The 23,236-nt window shown below is 48.7% G+C and overlaps 2 long non-coding RNA genes across 2 annotated transcripts in view; both read right to left on the bottom strand.

Moving 5' to 3' along the window:
• LOC112577987 overlaps positions 1 to 23,236 on the bottom strand; it is a 62,032-nt gene that overhangs the window by 32,441 nt on the left and 6,355 nt on the right. The window lies entirely within an intron of this gene.
• LOC123328384 lies at positions 12,445 to 18,077 on the bottom strand. Its single transcript, XR_006543168.2, has 2 exons — positions 14,305 to 18,077; positions 12,445 to 14,016 (listed from the first exon to the last, which is right to left on the bottom strand). It is a non-coding gene; the product is annotated as an uncharacterized LOC123328384 (long non-coding RNA).

Here is a 23,236-nt window from a genome sequence, read left to right as displayed (position 1 = left end):
ATATGTGGAAGCTTTTGTTGCAGCATGTGGGATCTAGTTTCCTAACCAGGGATGGAACCCAGGCTTCCTGTACTGGGAGCTTGGAGTCTTAGCCACTGGACCACCAGGGGAGCCCCAAGGCTTTTTTTTTTTTAAATTTAATCACCACCCACTATCCCTCTAAGGGGGGACAAAACAACCAGATGTACGAATTCTGTCCAACTTCTGGACACCATTTTCTCAAGAATGGCCTTCCTCTCCCCAGTCTGTGTGGGCACATCTGATTAGTTCTGGTATGTGACATCAAGGATCTCATTGTTTCCACCTAAGAAGACCATGTTCACCACCAGCTCTGTCAGTGAAAATAGCTGGTATCTGGGAGGGAAAGTTGATCTTGGCTCAGGACACTCCCCAGTGTCCTGGCATGAAGGGAACCATGTCCGTTCTTTACCCCTGGATGGAATCTGAGAATCTGAGTTCCCTTTGCACTCTGCAGTAGACGTTTGTCATCTTCCTTCCCTGCCTTCTTCCCTGAGGAGCTTTGAGTTTGCAACTCTACAGCTGTAGGCTGATGCGGGGAAGAGATGAGGGGCCGTGCATCCCGCAGGGACCATAGATGGGTCTTTACATAAACTAAGGCATGTAGGGACTTCCCTGGTGGTTCATTGCTTAAGACTCTGAGCTTCAATGAAAGGCTCCTGGTTTGATCCCCAGTCAGGGAAATAAGATCCCACATGCTTCTGAGCATGGCCAAAAAAAAAAAATACAGGAACATTAGCATCCTGGTGTTCAGTTATGGGACTGTCCAATGCCCCCTGAATATTCATTGAAAAGACGGATGCTGAAGCTGAAACTCTAATACTTTGGCCACCTGATATGAAGGGCCAACTTATTGGAAAAGACCTTGATGCTGGGAAAGATTGAAGCCAGGAGGAGAAGGGGACACCGGAGGATGAGATGGTTGGATGGCATCACTGACTCAATGGACATGGGTTTGAGCAAACTCCAGCAGATGATGAAAGACAGGGAAGCCTGGCATGCTGCAGTCCATGGGATGCAGAGAGTCAGAGATGACTTAGCAACTGAATAACGGATGCTCTACTCTGAGTCACCCCAGGGAGGATAAACAAGCTCCTGGATTCCCAGCAAGCTTCGCTGGGACCTGCCTTCCTAGAATAAGTGTGTCTGAGGTCCAAACTGTAACAGTCCATCCAGGATTCAGCCAATAACCTGTACCCTAGGTGGGAAACACCTTTTAGGGACTCACATGAGCTCACTTGGTCAGGGTAATCTGGGGCCAAGGTTTGAAACCACCAAATAGCTCAGATATAGCTGGGAAATCACTCAGATCCTTTGGGACATTGTTGCTATTGATCCTACAGAGGAAGATTGAACCCCATCACATACATGGGACTTCATTCTTTGAGACAGGGAAGATGTTTCAGAATCGAATATCAATGATTTCCTGAAAGAACTTCATCATTGAAGACATCAAATTTTCAGTTAGGTTCTGTAAAATTTGCATCATCATCCCTTCCAAGGAAGATGACTTCTGGAGGTATGGACAGTGAGCACTGATAGGTTTAAAGGTTTCAAGGGTGAAGAAGAGATAAAAATTGGAGCAAACCAAAGATGCCACTACCAGCTGACTAAGGAAGAGGAGCGAGGCCCAGAGATGGGGTGAAGGGGAAAGAGGACATGGAGGGTGAATCAAAGAGGAACTGAGGAGAGATGGGCTGGGAGAGGCAGGAGGAGATCTGGCTGCTTCAGGGGACGAGGTGCAGGAGAAGGGAAGCATATCCACCCATCTTCAGTTGGGTCTGGCATTATCTTGGAGGGCCATGAGAGAGCCCTGGGAACAGACAGGCTGCACTGCTCTGTACAGGCGGCTGGATGTGGATCAGAAGTTGGCAGATTTTCCAATAAACAGCCTGGCTTAATGAAGACCCCACTTTACTAGCCATTAGAAGATGGCCTTGGCATCTGGTCATGGGAGGAGGTGTTACAGAGTAGAGAGGTACAGACAGGGTGGATATGAGATGGTCACTGGGTCCTCTTGAAGCTTGAGATGGGTCTAGGGAACGAATAACAACTTGGTGAGATGTCACAGCAAAGTGAGAGTAAATATTACGACGTAGCTGACATTTTCCAAGCACCTACTCAGTATCGAACTCTGTGTTAAGAGATTTACATTTAACACTGGCAGCAGCCTCAGAAACAGGTATTACAGTGCTATATTTAAAATAGATAACCAACAAGGACCTACATGATAACCAAGAGTTCCATGTATAGCACATAGAACTCTGCTCAATATTGTATGGCAACCTGGATGGGAGGGGCGCATGGAGGAGAATGGACACATGTTTTAATATATGTTTGGTTGAATCCTTTCCCTGTTCACCTGAAACTATCACAACATTGTCAGTTGGTGCCCCCAATACAAAATAAAAAGGTAAAAAAAACTTAAAACAGAAATAAGTGTTATCGTTTACCTCCATCTTATGGATGAGGATGTTTTGGGAGTTGGGACTACAAACTGAGTTAACCTAACTTACTAACATACTAACTAGTATGTGGTGGGCTCAAAATTCAAGCCTTTGTCTGTGGGAATCCAGTGAGAAAAGAACCAAAGCTGCCAAAAGAAGGTCAAGTGAATTGTATATTTTTTTTCCTATTTTTTTGGCCACATTGTGCAGCTCCCAAGATCTTAGTTCCCCCCAAAAGTACCAAACCTGTGCCCCCTGCAGTGGAAGCACAGAGTCTTAACCTCTAGACCACCAGGGAAGTCCCCTGTGAATTGCATTTGAGAGCGTGCTGTGCTGTGCTCAGTCATGCTTGACTCTTTGTGACCCTGTGGACTGTAGCCTGCCAGGCTCCTCTGTCCATGGGATTTCCCAGGCGAGAACCCTGGAGTGGATTGCATTTCCTCCTCCAGGGAATCTTCCCAACCCAGGGATGGAACCCGCATCTCTTGTGTCTCCTGCACTGGCAGGTGGGTTCTTTACCGCTACTGCCACCATTAAACAGATCCAAAGTCTGAGAGAGGCCTAAGTTACTCACTCAGGCGTTCCTTGACTCCATCTGGTCATCACCTTAGTGACTTCCTAGGTGACTAGAACATGTGGGAGAAATTAATATCAAAAATTGCCAAGTAAAAGAAATAAAACCCAAAAATCTAGGGCAGAAAAGCACCAAAGATAGCCATCCTCCTCCAACCTCCAACCTCCTCCTTCGGAGGAGGAGTCTATACAATTTGAACTTGAAACATGCATGGAGAAGAATAGTGGAAGGTGGACCAGATGGAAGCATCTCTGTGATGGTAGAAACCTGCCTGGGGCAGGAAGTTCAAGTCTGAGAGGGGGTAGAGCTGATCCCGTCATCGGTCTGTCTGACCCCTAGAGTTGCTCTCTGCCAGGGAGACCAAGTAGGTCAAGCCATTTGGCAGGTGGTGTGACCCCTTATCACAGGAATAAAGGGTCCTGTTCTGAAGGTCAGGAGCCCCTGTGCTCCCATGAGCATAAAAATCACATCCCACCTATTTGCAGTTGTCCATGGATCAAAATATAGCTTCCCTGGTGGCTCAGCGGTAAAGAATCCACCTGCAGCACAGAAGATGCAAGAGACATGGGTTTGATCCCTGGGTCCCCTGGAGAAAGGAATGGTAACCCACTCCAGTGTTCTTGCTTGGGAAATCCCATGGACAGAGGAGCCTGGCGGGCTACAGTCCACGGGGATGCAAAATAGGCACAACCTAGTAACTGAACTGCAACAAAAACATGGGTCAAAATATGTAGAGATAAAAGTATACTGTTTGATCAGAGATTTGACACTCTAGCTAGCAAAATTCTGAATTTGCTATTTAAAGCATGGAAGCCAGAATGAAGAATGCAAAGGTGAACGTATTTTGTCTTTATAGTTGAGAAATTATGTCAACTGGCCAAACATTTCATCCAGCCAGTGGCTGCATAATTCATCCATTGGCATGGATTCGAGTCTTTTAAATGCATCAACCAAAAATGGGCTGAATTGTGTTTCCCTAAAACCTACATGTTGAGGTTCTAACCCTGACTCAATCCCGCAGAATAAGACTGCATTTGGAGGTAGGGTCTTTAAGGAGTTGAATTAGCAAAATGAGGTCACATGGGTGAGCCCTAATCTAAGATGCCTCTCCTTATAAGAAGAAGGGGGATCTCGTTGCTGGCACAGTAGATCAGAATCCGCCTGCCAATGCAGGAGACATGGGTTCAATCCCTGCTCCTGGAAGGTTCCACATGCCTCGGAGCAACTAGGCCCGTATGCCACAATTACTGAGCCCACACTCTAGAGTCTACGAGCCGCAACTATAAAGCCGGCATGCTGCACCTACTGAAGCCCTCCAGCCTACAGCCTGTGCAAGAGAGGCCACCACAAAGAGAAGCCTGTGCACTGCAAACGAAGAGTAGCCCTTCCTCGTGGCAGCTAGAGAAAACCTTCGCAAAGAAGACCCAGCAAAGACCCAGTGCAAGAGAGGCACTGCAAAAGGCAGGCAAAAGTCAATTTAAAAAAAGAGGGAGAGGAGACACGCAGAGAGTCATCAGGTATGCACGAGCAGAGGTGGGCCATGAGAGGACACGGCGAGAAGGTGGCCAAGGAGAAAGGCCTCAGAAGAAGCCAAACCTGCCAACAGCTGGATCATGGACCTCTGGCCTCCAGAGCTGAGAGCAGATACAGTTCTATTGTTTAAGCCATTCAGTCTAAGATATTTTGTTATGGCAGCCCCAGCAAATCAATTACACATTTCGAAATCACTTTGGTTTTTCTACTTCCTTACAAACAGTGGCAAGGTGTCCAGGGTTTGTATCTCCTGGGCCACCAGGAACAACAGAGGCCACACCAGCCTGCAAGTGCTCAGAGGACCCTCATCCCACATAGTCGCAGCCAATTTGTGAACTGTGACTTCATAAAACTTAGTATTGTCCTCCCACACAGACACACACAGAAGTCGCTCAGTCGTGTCCGACTCTTTGCGACCCCATGGATTGTAGCCCACCAGGCTCCGCAGTCCACGGGATTTTAAGGTCTATGATGTGCAGCCAAAACCGCCACAGGGACAACACGGAATCACACAGATGAAACCTACCCTGGTGGAGTCAGCGAGGGATAGCTGTGGGGAGAAGCAGTTGAATCCAGGCTGAGCAGTGTGACAACTAAGATGGCAGGAAAAAGAGACCAAATACACAATTTGGAGTCGTCTTCATGCTCCATGTGACTAATAAAGAATATTCTTAAAGGGACCTGGTTCTTAAAAATTAGGGCTTTTTCGTGCTATTTGGAACCAGCAAAATCCACTGTTCACTGAACTGCTTGTCCTAGAATCTCACAAATTTGCACATTGAGGCTGTTCCTAAAGGACTAAGTGAATAATTCAAATAAACCTTGCGATTTGCAAGTCATGGTTTGGGCTGCTTCAGGTTCAGTTTTCAAGCTCTTCTGGAAAAGCTTTTGGGGCCCCACCATGCTTTTTCTGGATGCTTAACAGAGTGACAAATTCCATGGGAGAGAGTTGAGAAACTGCCAGGTAGAGTGAGCTTGGTGGGGGCCTGGCTGAGCCACAGCTCGATGGCAAGAGCGCTTTCCACTGTGGTTGTCCAGGGCTCTGAGAGGAGTGCGCCAAAAGGGGTTTCAGCCCTGTTCGGAGCAGTCTTAACCTTGGCGGAACGGATGTCCTGAGGTTTTGGGGGTGAGGGGTCATGCTCATTTGCATATTCATGTCGCAGCTGGTCTAATCAGGACACACTCCTGTTCCTGCTGAGTTCCTCCTCTACCTCTGTTCACTCTTTCACCAGCCAGATGACACCCAGCACTCATCTCAGGCACAGTCTGGACTCGCCCACCTCTGTGATCTCACACCAGCTGGCACCTGCGCCTGGACAGCCTTCTGTTCTCACCACTGTCCATCCCAGGCTACCTGCCTCCCACGGTCTGGTCCAGACCCCACCTCCTTGGCAGACACCACGGTCCCAGAATACATCATTCACTCCCGTGGTCCAAATCCCCCTTCAGGGTAGCTTTATATCCCTCACTGTCATTTCCACCAGAATTCTTTTCTAATGGATGGTTGCGTCCTCATCAGAACCTATGGTGCTTAAATAAAATATCTGTGGGTTTTTACTTCATTCAGATCTCAGTACTTCCTCATTGTGTGTGTGTGTGTGTGTGTGCATGCGCTCAATCATGTCCAACTCTTTTGGGACCCCATGGACTGTAGCTCATCAGGCTTCTCTGTCCATGGAATTTTCCAGGCAAGAATACTGGATTGGGTTGCCATTTCCTTCTCCAGGGTTTCTTCCCAACCCAGGGATCAAATCCATGTCTCCTGCATACGTAGGTGGATTCTTTACCACTGAGCCACCTGGGAAGCCCACTTCCTCATTGCACCTAGTATATTTTGGTGCTCTTTATAATGTACCATGACTATCAGATCTGCCCTTCTAAGTAATGAAAACCTTCCCTCAGTCTGTCCTGGTTATATGCCTTAATTAAGGAGGGATTAAAATATCATGGTCCCAGTGTCTGCATACCACACGTGAGAGCGCACTCACACATATATGTGTGCCTGGATGGGAACAAACCGAGAGCATAAGCTGGGTGAATTTCTCCGGGAGACTGTCTGAAGGTGCAGCATTTGATCCAGACATGCTGTGGTTCTAGGAGATGCTGTTGCTCAACCTTTGTCTCCTAAATGTCTCAGTACTCAACCCCAGAACCTGTGACTTCCAACCCACAGGGCTTGTTTGAATTATCTACTTAGTCCTTTATTAAGAACTTCAACGTGCAAATTTGTGAGATTCCGAGACAGGCAGGGAGCTCAGAGGAGAGTGGATTTTGCTGGTTCCAAATAACAAGAAATTCCTCTGCTTTTTTTTTTTTTCTTTAAGGCAGTGGCCACAGCTGTGGGCTGGCTGTTGCTTCTTTTTCTTTTTTAAATAATTATTTATTTATCTGCATTGGCTCTTTGTTGTTGCGCGTGGGCTTTCTCTGGCTGTGTGGCATGGGCTTCTCACCACAGGGGCTTCTCTTGTTACGGAGCATGGCCTCTAGGGCGCACCGGCTTCAGTAGTCATGCCTTCCCGGCTCTGGAGCGTGGGCTCAGTAGTTGTGGCCTGGCGGCATGAGGAGTCTTCCTGGACCAAGGATTGAACCCCTGTTCCCTGCATTGGCAGGTGAATTCTTAACCACTGGACCACCAGGGAAGTCCAACTCCTATACTTTAAAAGAGCCAGATGCAATTGGAATATGACTAAAGAAATACATGTCTGGGACCACAGTTACCGCCTGGCAGGGCTTAGCCATCCATCACTGAAACGGCCTGTCTATGCCTCCAACTCCCTCTGGTCACCACACCGTTTCTGTGCAGACAGTTGGCCGAAGGAGGTGGCCATGCCTCGGGGGCTGGCAGGGCACACCGCCACGCCGCACGCCTGACACACAGGTGTTCCCATTGGTGCTGCTCAGCCACTGCACCCGAGGGAAATGGGGAGTCCCTCTGTAATCTTGGGTGAGAGAAATGACTTCCACCCCATGCCCACCCCTCACGTGGTGGCAGCTATCTTCCTCGCCCATCTGTACAGACTGGCCCAGGTGTTACCATCTGCTCTGAGTTCTCAAATGTGAAGGGTGGAGTGGGCGACCTGGAGTTTCACAACTCAGCCAGTTCTCCCAGTTGCTGCTTCTGTCTTGATTATGGCTCTCATGTATCCATCTGCCACCCTGCCATGGGCCAGGTCACTCCTTCCTGGCCATACACACCAGGCTTCTGTGACGAGTGCCTTCCAAGTGGGCTCCAAGTCTCCCGTAGGTCTTTGAGAAGTGAAAGTGAAGTCGTTCAGTCATGTCCGACTCTTTGTGACCCCCATGGCCACCAGGCTCCTCCGTCCATGGGACTTTCCAGGCAAGAGTACTGCAGTGGGTTGCCATTTCCCTCTCCAGGAGATCTTCCCGACCCAGAGATTGAACCCGGGTCTCCCACACTGTAGGCAGACGCTTTACCGTCTGAGCCACCAGGGAAGACCAGGAGGTCTTTAGTGCTTCCCATAAAGTTATTTTTCTAAAGCTTCAGCATCCTGTCCCAGGTTTTACAAAACTGTTAAGTATTGCACACATGCACACACATCCTGCAGGTTAAAGGCCCTACACAGTGATCAGGCAATCGAGAGTCTAACAAAACACCCAGGCTCCTCCCCACCAGCCAGCTCTACAGGCTGTGCTTGCCCCTGACCTCACCACTCCTCCCATTAAATGAAGTCGCGTCCAAATCTTTGTGACCCCACGGACTGTAGCCTGCCAGGCTCCCGTGTCCATGGAATTCTCCAGGCAAGAATACTGGAGTGGGTAGCCATTCCCTTCTCCAGGGGATCTTCCCAAACCAGGGATTGAACCTGAGTATCCTGCATTGCAGGTGGATTCTTTACCGTCTGAACCACCAGGCAAGTCCACCCCTCCCATTTAAGGATCTTTTCCCATTTTTAAGTTTCAGTCCAAACTTCACCTTTCAGCCCATACTAAAATATTCCATCTAATCTTCTATGATATTGCACTGTGTATCCCAAATTGCATTCACTGGAACTCTGGTTCTATAAAAATTCTCCAAGAAATAAATGAGAAGAGGGTTCCCCCATCATCTACCACCAACTGCTTATTTTATGCTGTTTCAGGTATTCACAAAGCATGGCCAAAGGCTCTGAGAAGTTCTGTAGTTTATACAAAATCTTGAATTAACTCGAATTTTCCCACTCTATCCTTGGGTGTAGGCTTTTTGGGGAGCGTAGCCTTTATTATGGTCTACACCCTCAATTACACGGCTACATAATGAACAACTTGACCTACAACTGGCCTGAACATGAAAGCAGCAGAGAAGAAGTTTTGTTTTTTTGAAGCCTCTACTTCCTAGAGCTGGCAACTGCAGTCAGAAGCCCTGGGTGTTTCATTTCAGCAGTGATCAGATTGGTTGAGCTACCAGCTTCCAAGAACCCCGCAGTGGGCTGAGCTCAGTGGGCACTCAGTGGTCCGAACCTGATCTGTGAAATCCAGAAGGAGAACTCATCTCAGAGTCCTGGGTTTAGGTGAACTTGGGCAGGAACCTAGGCTGTCGTCAGGCCTAGGTTAGTCACTTAGTCGTGTCTAACTCTTTGCGACCCCATGGACTGTAGCCCACCAGGCTCCTCTGTCCACAGGATTCTCCAGGCAAGAATACTGGAGTGGGGTGTCATTTCCTCCTCCAGGGGATCTTCCTCACCTAGGGATCAAACCCAGGTCTCTCTCATTGTAGGCAGATTCTTTACTGTCTGAGCCACCAGGGAAGCCCTTATGCTTCCTTTATAGCTTGACAACAAGTTTCCCCCAATTGGAGGGTGCCTGAGCCTCATGCCCAGAAACACCCCTCTGGTGCCACCTCACTCCCGGGTGCTGAAGCCACAGTGGCGCCTCCTGCACAGGGAGGCCACACGGCTGCAGGACGCAGCTGGGCACTGAGAATCCTCACCAGAAAACGCTGTTCTCAGTCCTCAGGGCTCCCCAGAGACGGGTCAACTGGAACGTAGTCCAACAGCTCCACCCCCTGGAGGATGGCTTTGATCAGGACAGAGACAGAGACATAATCCCTCAGGCCCCTGGCTACTTTTTTAAAACGTTGTTTTTATTTACTTTTAATTCAAGGATAATTGCTTTACAATGTTGTGTGGATTTCTGCTGTACAACAGCATGAATCAGGCATAAGTATACATCTGTCCCCTTCCTCCTGCGCCTCCCTCCCACCCACCACGCGTCCCACCCTCTAGGTCATTGCAGAGCACCACGCTGAGCTCCCTGTGCTAGACAGCAGCTGCCCACTCCCCCAGCCTCTTAGTTCTAGAAGGGACCCGGTTTAGAAGACGCACAGACAGCTGCACCCTCCATTCAGTGGAGCACCCGAGCCTCCTGCTGGTAGGCTCCCTTTTCTGTGGGTCCTTGCAAAGCAGAGAACACAGCCCAACTGCAGGGACTCACAGGACTGGAGGTACTTTCAAGGGGGCAGAATTGCACCGCAAAATCCCCCCTACACACACACTCTTCCCCTTCATTTCCGTCAGCTGCCCTCAAGCCACGTTTCATAAATCAGGATCTGCTGTTACATGAAGCAGCCGTGGAGAGTCCAAGTCTTTTTGCCTCTCGAGGGCCCCACCTTCCTTTGGGCAGTGGCTCCCTGGAGCACAGTGTGCAGGAAGCATGGGATGGTGGGGGGACCTGTTCCCCACCTTCAGGCATGGATGCAGAACACAGGGGGCCCAGGGTACCTGCAGAGCCCCTTGTTTAAACACTGAAGGGCTTCAGGATGGTGACGGCAGGGCATTAAACCAAGCGCCGACCTTCCGGGCACAGGGGCCTGTGATGCATAGAGCCCGTACCTCCGAGGTTGGGCCATCTCTGCCACGGAGCCTTCACGGTGGGAAGACAGACGTCACAGCCTCTCAGGAAGCCTTCTCTGAAAGGAGACTCTCAGACTGGCCCTCTGGATGCCCATCACAGATTTCCACCCGCCTCGAGCCCTTAGCAGCCCTTCTAATCATCTGGCTTGATTCCACCTCCACATGGCGAGGTCAGGCTCTTTCTTAAAGATTGTGTCCATACCTGATCTTGAGGTTATCTTCATTGATGTGTTTGTTTTTGGCTCCAGAAAACTCAGGCTTCTTTTCTCCCTGGATAGCATGTCTACTTTTCCGGGTTTAGGTCAGATTTTCTCCATATGAAGACATTCATCCAAACCAAATTTTCCAGCACCCACGAGTCTCCTCAGTACCTGGCCCAGCCGTGCCTGCAGCCACTGAGTATCTGTGTTCTATGAACTGGCTGCCCACAAGACCTGTTTATTCCAAGCTTCCCCTTAGCCCTCTCCTGACATCTTCTCTCCTCTGCCGAGGCTCTTCTGTCTCCCTGACTGTGTCCACTGTCTGTGTATCCCCGTTTATCTGCCCCGGCCCCTTCCTCTTTCTATTTCACCTTCTCTAAAAGCTCCAAGCGTCCCTCAGCCCTGAGGTCACAGGATGTTTGAAAGGCAGAGGTGTTGTGTCAAAGCCCTCAACCCCACCTTCCACCCAGAATCATTTATGCCACGCCCTCCATCTCCCCCAACCTAAAATGTATAAATGTACAATATATTTTCAGCACGAAAGAGTGAACTGCTTAAAAAATGATACTGGGAAAAAAATGCTGGCCATTTAAAGACACATTAGACATTCCCCCCAACTTCAAATCATAAACAAAAATAAATCCCCATGGAGTTGGAATTTTAAAGCTCAAAAATAAAATGATAAAACATCAGAAAAAAATTATGGAGAATACTTTTGTAATCTAGAGGTGGGAGCAGATTTTCTAAGCAAGCTAAAACCTAGGGGTCAGGGAAATAAAAACAGATTGGACTATACAAAATTAAATGTTTCTATAAAAGGAATAAGACAGAAGAAACAAAATAAAATGTCAGGCAACAGGCTGGGAAAAAAATATCTGCAGGGTATATATATCAAAGGTTTAAAATTCAGAATAGTTGAAGAGCTCTTACAGAACAACAACAAAAAAGAAAACTAGGAAGGAAGGGAAATAGGAAGGGAGGTAGAGAAGGAGGAAAGGAGGGGGAGAAATGAAGGAGAGAAAGAAAGAGAGGAGGGAAGGAAGAAGGAAGGGAAGGGGAAATAGGGAAAGAATTATGAGTAGACAATTTTTAAAAAAATAATTGATGTCACACCCTTTAAACCAACCCTCCCCAGAACAATCTGTAGTTTATACATTTGTTTTTTTAAATCAGTATTTCTGGAGGCTGGGTTTACTCCTTCACATTTTTTTAAGAGTATAGCTACACCTTTTAAGATTTATGCCATGAAACTCTTCAGTAGAGAGGGCAAATTCTAAAGACATGCCTAAATGCAGACTCTTCTGAAGAGGGGCTAGTTGTGCATGACTGCAAGGTAAGCTGAACGCGAAAATGCAGGCCAGAGTGCTCTGCATGGAGAGGTAACATGCAAACACGCACGACCGTATGTGAAATAGACGGCCAATGGGAATGTGCTGCATGACTCAGGGAAATCCAATCAGGGCTCTGTGACAACCTAGAGGGGTGGGATGGGGAGGGAGGGAGGAGGGATCTCAAGTAGGAGGGGACTCGGCTAAACCCATGGCTGATTCACTGTTGTTTGGTAGAAACCAACACAGCACTTGTCAAGCAATTATCCTTCAATTAAAAATAAATAATTTTTTTAAAAATGGTGCTCCATGAAGTGTACTAGTCTAAATTTTAAAGATTATTTTACAGATTACTTATGTAATTACTAAACACATATGAGGGGGAAAGACTAGAAGGAAGCACATGTGATGATGGGAACAGCAGAAAGCTCCAGCAGTAAGAACACAGGCGGCGTCACTGTCTTCCCAACGTCTATTTCTAAAGCCTGCACCTGGAGACCTGACAGGCGTCCAGCTGCTGTGGGTCCCAGCAGAGCTCCTTTTCTGCCCTGGGATGCTCATACAGCGCCTCCATCCTCAGGCCGCCTTCACCTGGTGCTTTTATATTTTCTTCAGATATTACCTTAAGGTAATAAGCCAAACGGACATTATTTTTTTTTTTACATGCCGTTTTTGCTTTGTTTTAAATCATGCCCTCAATTTTATAATAAAAGAAGCATTTAAAAATTTAAAATCTGGCCCTTGTAGCAAACAGTGGCAAGCAGGGGGCCCTGGCAGCTGGTGTACCCACTGCCTGGTCACAAGGGAGCACACGGTGCCCGAGGCGGGGCTGTGCACGTGGGCACCCACCCTGCCAGTCGCCTTCTGTTCTGAGTCTGGGCTCCTCTGTCTACTGACTTTGAACTCAAGGTTTCACTTGACAACTAGTCATTGCTGAAGGCTCCCCTTGCTACTAAAATAACTTTCCATGAAATACTCTGAAAGAAGCTTCTTGACTGTAAATGCGCTTATATGATAAGAAATGCCCGTGTTTGTGTGTGGTTACATCTTGTGTAACTGATTCCACCAGCTTTTCGAGGTGAAAATTGCTCACTTTTGTCATTTCCCAAACCTGACTTTCTTTCACTATAATGTGGCAACTTCTCGGTTCTTTAAACTATTTTTTTCTTTAAATTCTCATGAATTGATGGTTCCTGTTTTTCTGAACTGCTTGTCAAACCCGTGTTTATGTTAGGCTCACAGGCACCCGTGTTCAATAACTAGGAAATGTGGAAAAAGTCCCCCCAGAAAATGTGACTTCCTGGCCCCTAGGGAACCCCTGCGCCACTCTGCGAATGTGGCGTGATGAGTGTGAGCATGGGCGGAAGGGAAAGAAGCTGGAAAACAACAACAACCGTGAAAGTTCCGATTGTTCTCGTGTGAGGTTCCCTGCTTACATGGAGCCCGTGGCTCAGGCGAGGGCCCTTGGGGGTGACTGACCCAAACAGCCCCCCGTATAGGGACACACCCCATAGCCTACTTCCGGGATGGAGCATCGGAACCTATCACTTGAAAAGATGAAGCACGCTTTTCCTTGTCTTCCCTTCGTAAATTTTTCTTTGAGCAAATGTAAAGACCATACTCCATTTTTGAGCAGTTGCCTTTCGGCAGTTCAGGGAAAGTGAAAACATCTTATGTGCTTAAATAAAACCTGATTGTCTGAATCAGTCATTCACTCATAGACTGCTGGCAGATGCTTCTTGAGGGTTAACCCACTCAGAGCTGGGCGCGGGTGGAGACCTGCTCAGAGGCACCTCCTGCAGCATCTTTGAGGACGTCCACCGTTTTGTACTCATTTCCTAGACCTGCCGTCACCAAATGCCTCAAAAGAAACCAGGGGACTCAAGCCACAGAAACGTATCATCTCACAGTTCCGAGGGCTACAAGTCCGCGATCGAGGTGTTCCAGGGCCAGGCTGCCTCTGAAGTCTCCAGGGCTCTGTTTCGAGCCACCCTCCTCGCTCCTTGGTGGTCCTTTGTCACCTTCACGTGACACCCTCTCTCAGCGCCTGTCCCAGTGGTCCCCTTCCTGTAAGGACATCAGCCATCATGGACTAGGGGCCCACCCGACTCCAGGGGGACCTCATCTTCACTAACTACATCTGATACTATTTCCTAATAAGGTCTCCTTCTGAGTTACGCGGGGGTGGGACTTCAACAGGTGAATATGGGGGTGACAACCCAACCCGAACACACCCAGGGGCCCCCGATGGTGACTCACAGAGCTGGACTCCTACTCACTTTCATTGTCACCGACTCTGCCTGTCTCCTCCCTCGAACTCATTCCTCCCAAAGAAGTTCCCTTCTTAAGAAGCACCTGTTATTTGCTTCCTCTTCCATCAGAGTCTGCACTGAGATGGAGTCAAATTAAAAAGCTCAGAATTCCATTCAGCTCAAAATCCTGCTGCTGATTTCCAAGGTCCTCAGGAGGAAGGGCTTCGAAGCCCAGCCTCCCTGGCCAGCCCAGCATCTAAAAAGAACAGGGTTAGATAGGAGGGCTGGGCCATCGTCTCTTGTCAAAGCTGACACCCAGCCTGGGCTTTGTGGTGCCTTCTGCCCCCTATGTTCCTGGGTGCTCTGAAGGTAAAATCTAGGAAAGATCAGAGACCTCAGCTGTCCACTGAGAAGCCGGCGTGGCCTTGGGATCAGCTGACCTGGGACTCTGGCTCCTCCACTTGTCAGCTGTGTGACTCAGCTGCTGCTTCCTCTCCGAGGAATGGGGACCATCCTTAAGAGGTAGCTGGGGAGCGACGACGGCGTGTGCGACACTGGCCCAGAGAAGGTGCTCACTGAAAGCCAGCCAAGGCTGCTTGAAACGCCTTTCACCACCGAAAACTCAGTGACTTTCAATAGGCAGGGACACTTGCTCAGAAGAATTCTGAGATAATTCTTTCGAACCTGCAGTCTCCGTTTCCTCATCTGTCTGCTTCGTAAATACAATTTGCTGTCAAATTGACTTTGGGGGCCTGTGACCCTCAGGAAGCACCACCTGTCAGAGTCGAGTCTCTCCTTCCTGGCCCTCAGCCACTTTCCGAACCATCACCTTGGGGGATGCAGATGCAGCCCCGGGAATGCGTCTTAGAACCGCCTGTTCCTGACGATGGCAACTCACCCCTCTGCCTCTTGGGGCTTCACTGGGGACCGGGGCCCATGCACACATGACTTTCTAGATTGTGAAGGCCTGTCCATCTGTCAGCTGGACGCCTGGACAAGCCCACGGCCCTACTGCCAGGACACCAGGAGAAAGGGACGCTGGGCCAGTCGCCCTTGAACCCTGAGATTTGACCGCCCTAACCTCGGGACCACGAACTTGGCACCCACAAGCCGATCCTCTCCACACACAAAGTGGTTTCACAGTCAAAAATGACTGTGATAGTTTTTGCGGAAAATAGGAAAGAAAAGAAAAAGACTCATTCAACTACGTGCTTTATATTTGCATAAAGAAAGTCTTGGCAGATACATAAGAAACTAAGAATAGGGTGGTGGAGGGGGCGTCGGAGGGAACCGGATCAGAGACCACGGTGGGAACGTGCTTTCCACTGAACGCTTTTTAATACAGTTTTATTTTTGAAGCTTCTTCAAATATATTAAAGCTGGAAACCGTAGTCCCTATTTCCCACACTTGTAGATTAAAAGCGACATTCTATATGGTCATCTCAGGGGCTTCCTTGGTGACTCAGTAGTAAAGAATCTGCCTGCCAATGCAGGAGACACATGGTTCAATACCTGGGTTGGGAAGATCCCCTGGAAAAGGGAATGGCAACCCACTCCAGTATTCTTGCCTGGCGGGCTCCAGTCCATGGGGTCGCAAAGAGTTGGACACGTGTGGAAATCTCAAGAGATGCTGAGAAGCACAGGCTGAAAGTCAGTGCCCACTAAGGACCCCTTTCCAGGAGCCAGCCTCTGGGTGCCCGTGATTGGAGGATTCTCCCTACCACTCACCAACCACAGAGTGCACAGCGAGACTCCCTGCGCACAGGAGATGCTCCGGAAGAGGTTACAAAAGAGTTGTCTTCTCTTGGAAACAATGTACTTGAATGACCCTGAAAGGCTTTCATCTGGATGTGCCCTTGGAAAATAAAATCCCCTCTCTAGTGACTTCCCCGTTCCACCGAGCTGCTTGCTGGTGGTGGGCTCAGCCGGTGAGCACAGGGCCAGCAGGCAGAGCCTGGAGACTCGCTTTCCCCGGGGGAAGCTCGGGGTTTGCAGTCACCCTCTGTGCTGCTGGGTGGCAGTCTGCACTCACTCTATGTCTCACCTCTCCCTCCACAGACCTTCACCCTGAGCAGGCACTTCTGGGACTTCAAAGGGACCGCATACAGACAGTCTCCGGTCTGTCAGACTGGGCTCAGTGGCTCCAGCTTGAAAGTCAAATCTGAAGCGGATCAAATGCATCCAGCCCACAAACTCTGAGGATATCTATGTAAAACAACTAAAACTGGGATCATTGACAAGCAAGAGTTCAAATGTTCTAGGAGTTTAAGGTAACTTACTGGTAGTATTTAATTTTGTGCTTAGTCGTGTCCAACTCTTTGTGACCCCGTTGACTGTAGCCTGCCAGGCTCCTCTGTCCACGGGCTTTCCCAGGCAAGAGTACTGGAGTGGGTTGCCATTTCCTCCTCCAGGGGATTTTCCCGACCCAGGGATCGAACCTGCATCTCTTGCATCTCCTGCTTTGGCAGGTGGATTCCTTACCACTAGTGCCACCAGGAAGCCCCAGTATCTAATTAGCAGCTACCCAAGAGTTAGCTAGCCTTCCCAAAAGCGTCTCATGCCTGAGGATGGGGGAAAGAAAGAATAGAACAGGAGAGAAAGAGGGTGGCTACCCACCTCCCACCAGAATTCTGACTGAGTGTCTAAATTATTGCTACGCTCCCTACCTGTCTATAAGATCACATCACACATCTGATGGTATCACACCACACATCCTTTCATCCATATCACTGACACTTGTGTTGCAAGGTGAGTTGTTTGTGTTTTGTGAAGTGCCCCAGAGTGTTAGATGCTGGTAGCCTCGAAGACAATCACCAGTGGAGTGCTACAGGTCTCTGCTCTAGGTCTCCACTAAGTCAAAATTTCTTCCAGTCAATTTATAAAATGGATACCCCTCCAACTGGCCAATGATGCGGAGCTTTGCATTAAAAAAGTTTTTTTTTTAATTAGAGGAAAAAAAATGTTGGTTTCTGCCATATAACAAGGCACATCAGCCATAATACATATATCAGCCATTATACATATATCTCTTCCCTCCCCTACCTCTCTAGGTCGTCATAGAGCACCAGGCTGGGCTCCCTGTAATCTAAAAAAAAATGGTATTGATCAACTTATTTGCAGGGAAGGAATGGAGACACAGATATAGAGAACAAACTTGTGGACACCGGGGGAAGGAAAGAGTGTGACGAATGGAGAAATCAGCATCGACAAATACACTACCGTGTGTAAGAGAGAGCTGGTGAGGAGAAGCTTTACATTTTAACTAGAGGATATGCAGATCAAATCTAGAAGATCAAACAAAGGAAAATGTAAAATTTTACTTCTGTTTAAAAAAGTCAAAAGCAAGTTTCCATCAAAAATGCAAAATGAGAGAGATGTGGCTTTAAACAGATCCCCACAAAGAGGTGGGGTGGTGGCTGACTGTGGGTCCAACGGATGAGCGTGTTGGCCTAAACCTTCAGCCCAGCAGGCAGGGTATGGGGCCTCTGTGAAGAGGGACGTCCGAGAACTGCAGTCCGTGCCGTGAAGGGGTGCGGGGTCAAGGCTACTTAACGTTTCAGGAACCACGGGAGCAGGAAGAGCCTGGACACAAGTGCCAATGTCCACGCCATTGGAAGGGCTCTGGCGTGGAAGAAACCGGGGCTCGTGTTATAATTCAGCAGTTTGGGGGACAAAATAATTCATCAATGGATGCTAAGACATGTGTTGAATTATGACCATAATTACTATCCTGCTATGACAGCGGCCTCAGGGGCAGCTGCTGCTGCTGCTGAGTCGCTTCAGTCGTGTCCGACTCTGTGCGACCCCATAGACGGCAGCCCACCAGGCTCCCCCGTCCCTGGGCTTCTCCAGGCAAGAACACCGGAGTGGGTTGCCATTTCCTTCTCCAATGCATGAAAGTGAAAAGTGAAAGTGAAGTCGTTCAGTCGTGTCTGACTCGTAGCGACCCCATGGACTGCAGCCTACCAGGCTCCTCCGTCCAAGGGATTTTCCAGGCAACAGTACTGGAGTGGGGTGCCACTGCCTTCTCCGTGAACTGCAGCATGCCAGGCTTAATCAGCTATGGCCCAATATAAAATAAAAATTAAAACAAAAAACATAGGATGGACAGTTGAATCTCCGTCTCCTGGTGGAAGCCACACTGACCCTTGGGCCTGGAGGAAAAGCCTGCAGACTTCTTCAGATGCCAAAGTTGGAGTGTATGCGGTGGAGGTCTTTTGACTTTTTAAGAGAGAAGCATCAAGCTGTGATGCTTGATGCTTATCTTATCATTATTGATAAGAAACACACAAGCAGTGTGTTTCCACCCCCACTGTAGGGGTAGAGATCTGGGCCCCAGAGAAAAGTCAGGAGTAAATGACATTTTCATCATCTGTGCCTCAATTTAAAAAACATAACAAAAACAGTGAATGGCAAAAAGGTATCAGTTCTAATAGTAACTGCAATTCTACAGAACACTTATTATTTGTGGCACTTTTCTAAGGATTTTTCATGAAGAATCTTTCATCCTCAAAACAATCCTCTGTGGCCATTGCTCCCGTGTTCCCATTTCAAGGATTAGGAAACAGGCCAGGAGGTGCGAATGACTTACCAGGCAGTGAGTCACAGATTAAGCAGAATTTCAGCTCCAGCAGCAGCTTCATCACAGTGCTCAGTGGCCTCCCTGCCGACACATGGTCCAAGAAGCAAAAGCAAAGGGCCCTGGGCTTGGGGGAACTGCCAGGAGCAAAATCTTGGAATTTGGGGTTGCTTTTGGGGAGGAATGGCAGCCTGTCTCAGCCCACAATCCCACACATGAGCAATGACATCATCTGTGCCCGAGTGAGCATGTACTGCGCTGAGAGCTGCAAGGCCAAAGGGCCAAGGTTTGCCGTCTTCCAAGGTCAGCTCATCGCCCCACTGCTTGTGTGTTTCTTATCAGTGATGATTGGACACGGCTTAATGCTTCTCTCTTAAAAAGTCACAAGAGGGATTTCCTTGGCCATCCAGTGATTAGGACTCAGTACTTTCAATGCTGTGGGCTCAAGTTCAATCCTGGTCAGGGACCTAAGGTCCCACAAGTTGTGTGGCAGGGAAAAAAAAGAGTCAAAAGATGCATTTGGAGGATGTGGAGGAGGCCAGTGACAGGAACACTTGAGGTTTCCTTAAGCCAATCTGCTTAGTCCTTGAAATGGCTCTACGCAAACAAAACTAAGGATGACTGTCTGCTAAGAGGAAAGTTCATGATCAGATACCACAAACACAGACCGTCAGGCTGTGTGCTCCTCAGCTGAGGCCCCTGAACCTCGAAGAAGCCATCAACACCACTGGCAGAAATGTTCCAGGTGCCAGGCGCCCAGCCCTGGCATCCTCCTGGACAGACCCCACACCTGGGGACCTTCAGGCCCTGAGAGTCACTTGGGGGTTTATCCCCCAGAGATGGGGACATTGAGGCTTACAGGGGACCAAGGTCCAGGATCTCCATCTGCCTGGCCCACCCTCCTGGCAGAAGGCATCTCCACCTGGGAGAGGCACACACTCTTCTGGGGACCCCAGTAGACAAGGTGCCCCATTGTGAACCTTCACCCCAGGGCCACATCCTTTCTCGGGGTGATGGCCTGACCCTCAACCCGGATTAGGACAACAAGCTCTCCATCTGTGCCACCCAATAGGGTAACTACGAGCTACATGCAGCTACATACATTCACTTTTAAATTAATTGAAATGAGGTAAAAAATAATTTAACTCAGCTCCTCAGTCACACTAGCCACATGTGGCTGGGGTTACATATAGGATGGTGTGCTCTGGAGGGTTTGGGAAGCCACAGCGGACACCACGTGTCTCCCATGGGTGGCCCAAGTGTGTCCTGTTTCGCCTCCACTGTTAACATTGTTCTTTCTGGCCCTCCAAGCCAAGACAGAGGCCCAGGTTAGAAGTGGTTCAGCAGCAGGCATTGGGCAGGACAGATCAGGCAGAGGGCACTCCCATCAGACATGGCCAAGGGCAGCTGTGGAGGCTTAGGGGCTCATGCCAGGCCGTGGGAGAAGTAGCACACCTCCAACGAGGGGGCCTGTGGGCACGGGACAGACCACCAGGTCATGTGGGCTCCTATTCGGTGGAGCAGGATGCGGTGGAGCTCTGGGGCCTCACCCCTGCCACACCTTCAGTGCTGAAGCAGCAGCTGTGGTAGCCCCCACACTCACTGGATACCAACCCTGCCCCCATCTTCTGGCACCACATGACCCCTAGATTGTTTGATGACCCACGACTAACAAGGATCCCCAGTGAAAGAATCTGAATTCCCCAGCAGCCAGATTGAGGGGGAACAGTAGGGGCAGTATAAGCTTGCAAGAGACTGTGATGTAATTTAGAGAATAAAGGAGTGTTCTAGCTTTAGATAGGCTTCTCTGGTGGCTCAGAGGGTGAAGAATATGCCTGTAATGCAACGGCACAATAAAGGATCCAGAAATGGTATGGACCTAACAGAAGCAGAAGATATTAAGAAGAAGTGGCAAGAATACACAGAAGAACTGTACAAAAAGATCTTCAGGACCCAGATAATCACAATCGTGTGATCACTCACCTAGAGCCAGACATCCTGGAATGTGAAGTCAAGTGGGCCTTAGGAAGCATCACTATGAACAAAGCTAGTGGAGGTGATGGAATTTCAGTTGAGCGATTTCAAGTCCTAAAAGATGATGCTGTGAAAGTGCTGCACTCAATATGCCAGCAAATTTGGAAAACTCAGCAGTGGCCACAGGACTGGAAAAGGTCAGTTTTCATTCTAATCCCAAAGAAAGGCAATGCCAAAGAATGTTCAAACTACTGCATAATTGCACTCATCTCACATGCTAGCAAAATAATGCACAAAATTCTCCAAGTAAGGCTCCAACAATACGTGAACCAAGAACTTCCAGATGATCAAGCTGGATTTAGAAAAGGCTGAGGAGCTAGAGATCAGATTTCACATGGGATCATCAAAAAAGCAAGAGAGTTCCTGAAAAACATCTACTTCTGCTTGATTGACTATGCATTTGACTGTGTGGATCACCACAAACTGGAAAATTCTTAAAGAAATGGGAATACCAGACCACCTTATCTGCCTCCTGAGAAATCTGTATGAAGGTCAAGAAGAAACAGTTAGAACTGGACATAGAACAGACTGGTTACAAATCAGGAAAGGAGTACGTCAAGGCTGTATACTGTCACCTTGCTTGTTTAACTTATATGCAGAATACATCATGTGAAATGCCAGGCTGGATGATGTACAAGCTGGAATCAAGACTGCCGGGAGAAACATCAATAACCTCAGAAACTGCAGATGACACCACCCTTATGGCAGAAAGCAAAGAACTAAAGAGCCTCTTGATGAAAGTGAAAGAAGAGAGTGAAAAAATTGGCTTAAAACTCAACATTCAGGAAACGAAAATCATGGCATCCAGTCCATCACTTCATGGCAAGAGGTGGAGAAATAATGGAAACAGTGAGAGACTTTGTTTTGGGGGGCTCCAAAATCACTGCAGATGGTGACTGCAGCCATGAAATTAAAAGACCCTTGCTCCTTGGAAGAAAAGCTTTGACCAACTTAGATTGCATATTAAAAAGCAGAGACATTACTTTGCCGACACAAAGTTTTCCAGTATGGTTTTTCCAGTAGTCATGTATGGATGTGAGAGTTGGGCTATAAAGAAAGCTGAGCGCTCAAGAATTGATGCTTTTGAACTAGTGTTGGAGCAGACTCTTGAGAGTCCCTTGGACTGCAAGATCAAACCAGTCAATGGTAAAGGAAATCATTCCTGAATATTCATTGGAAAGACTGATGCTGAAGCTCCAATGCTTTGGCCACCTGATTTGAAGAGCTGACTCATTGGAAAAGACCCTGACGCTGGGAAAGATTGAAGGCAGGAGGAAAAGGGGAAGACAGAGGATGAGATGGTTGGATGGCATCACTGACTCAACGGACATGAGTTTGAGCAAGCTCTGGGAGTTGGTGATGGACAGGGAAGCCTGGGGTGCTGCAGTCCATGGGGTCGCAAAGAGTCAGACACAACTGAGGGACTGACCTGAACTGTAATGCAGGAGAACCAGGTTTGATCCTTGGGTCAGGAAGATCCCCTGGAGAAGATAATGGCAACCCACTTCAGTATTCTTGCCTGGAGAATTCCACTGACAGAGGAGCCTGGCAGGCTACAGTCCATGGCATGGCAGAGTCAGACACAACTGAGCAACACACACACACACACACACACACACACACACACACTAGCTTTGATACCTTAGCATTAGAGACTGAAACCCATACCCACTGGACAAATTCTCTGCACAAGTGGTGTAGTTACAGGGAGAATGAGGAATGGGGAAGTAAAAATGAGCACAAGCATATGACTCTGCTGTGAGAATCCTTATCTGAAAACCCACACGGTCACTTCCAAAACTGAAGTGAGCCTCACCAACCACACACAACAGGCCAGACCCACTGGCCACCCTCAGAGGCACTGCTGTGGGTCACGCATAGTCAAGAGGACCACTCACAGTCTAGAGGGCCACCCTCAGTCCAGAGGATCTCCCACAGTCCCGGGGATGGCCCACAGTCCAGGGATCATCCACACTCCAAAGGACCACCTACAATTTAGAGGGCCACTCACAATCCAGAAGCCCACTCACAATCCAGGGGATCACTCCAGTCCAGAAACCATTCCCCCAATCAGGACTGGCCTACAGTCTCCATGACAAGACCCTCCCAGGCCTTCCTCTGCATTGGACACACAGAAAATAAGGCCATGGGCTTACAAACTGTGCCTTCCACCGGCCACCTTGCGTCAGGAGCTGAAAGAGGAAGGCCCCGAGAAGGTGCCGAGTGAGCAGAGCACGGGAGGGGCCTGAGCTCCCAGGTGTGTGTTACTTGCTTCAGTCGTGTCCCACTCTCTACGACTCCATGGACTATAGCCCACTAGGCTCCTCTGTCCAGGGGGTCTTCCTGGCCCAGGGCAGGTCCAAGGTGTGCTAACAGCAAATGTTTCCCCTCCCCCAAACTCCTCCTGCCCCCAGGCATCCTA

This window comes from Bubalus bubalis, chromosome 12 (genome assembly GCF_019923935.1).
Source record: "Bubalus bubalis isolate 160015118507 breed Murrah chromosome 12, NDDB_SH_1, whole genome shotgun sequence".
Taxonomy (NCBI): Eukaryota; Metazoa; Chordata; class Mammalia; order Artiodactyla; family Bovidae; genus Bubalus; species Bubalus bubalis.
Note: the sequence above shows the minus strand (reverse complement) of the source record. Positions and strands in the feature narration are given on the sequence as shown.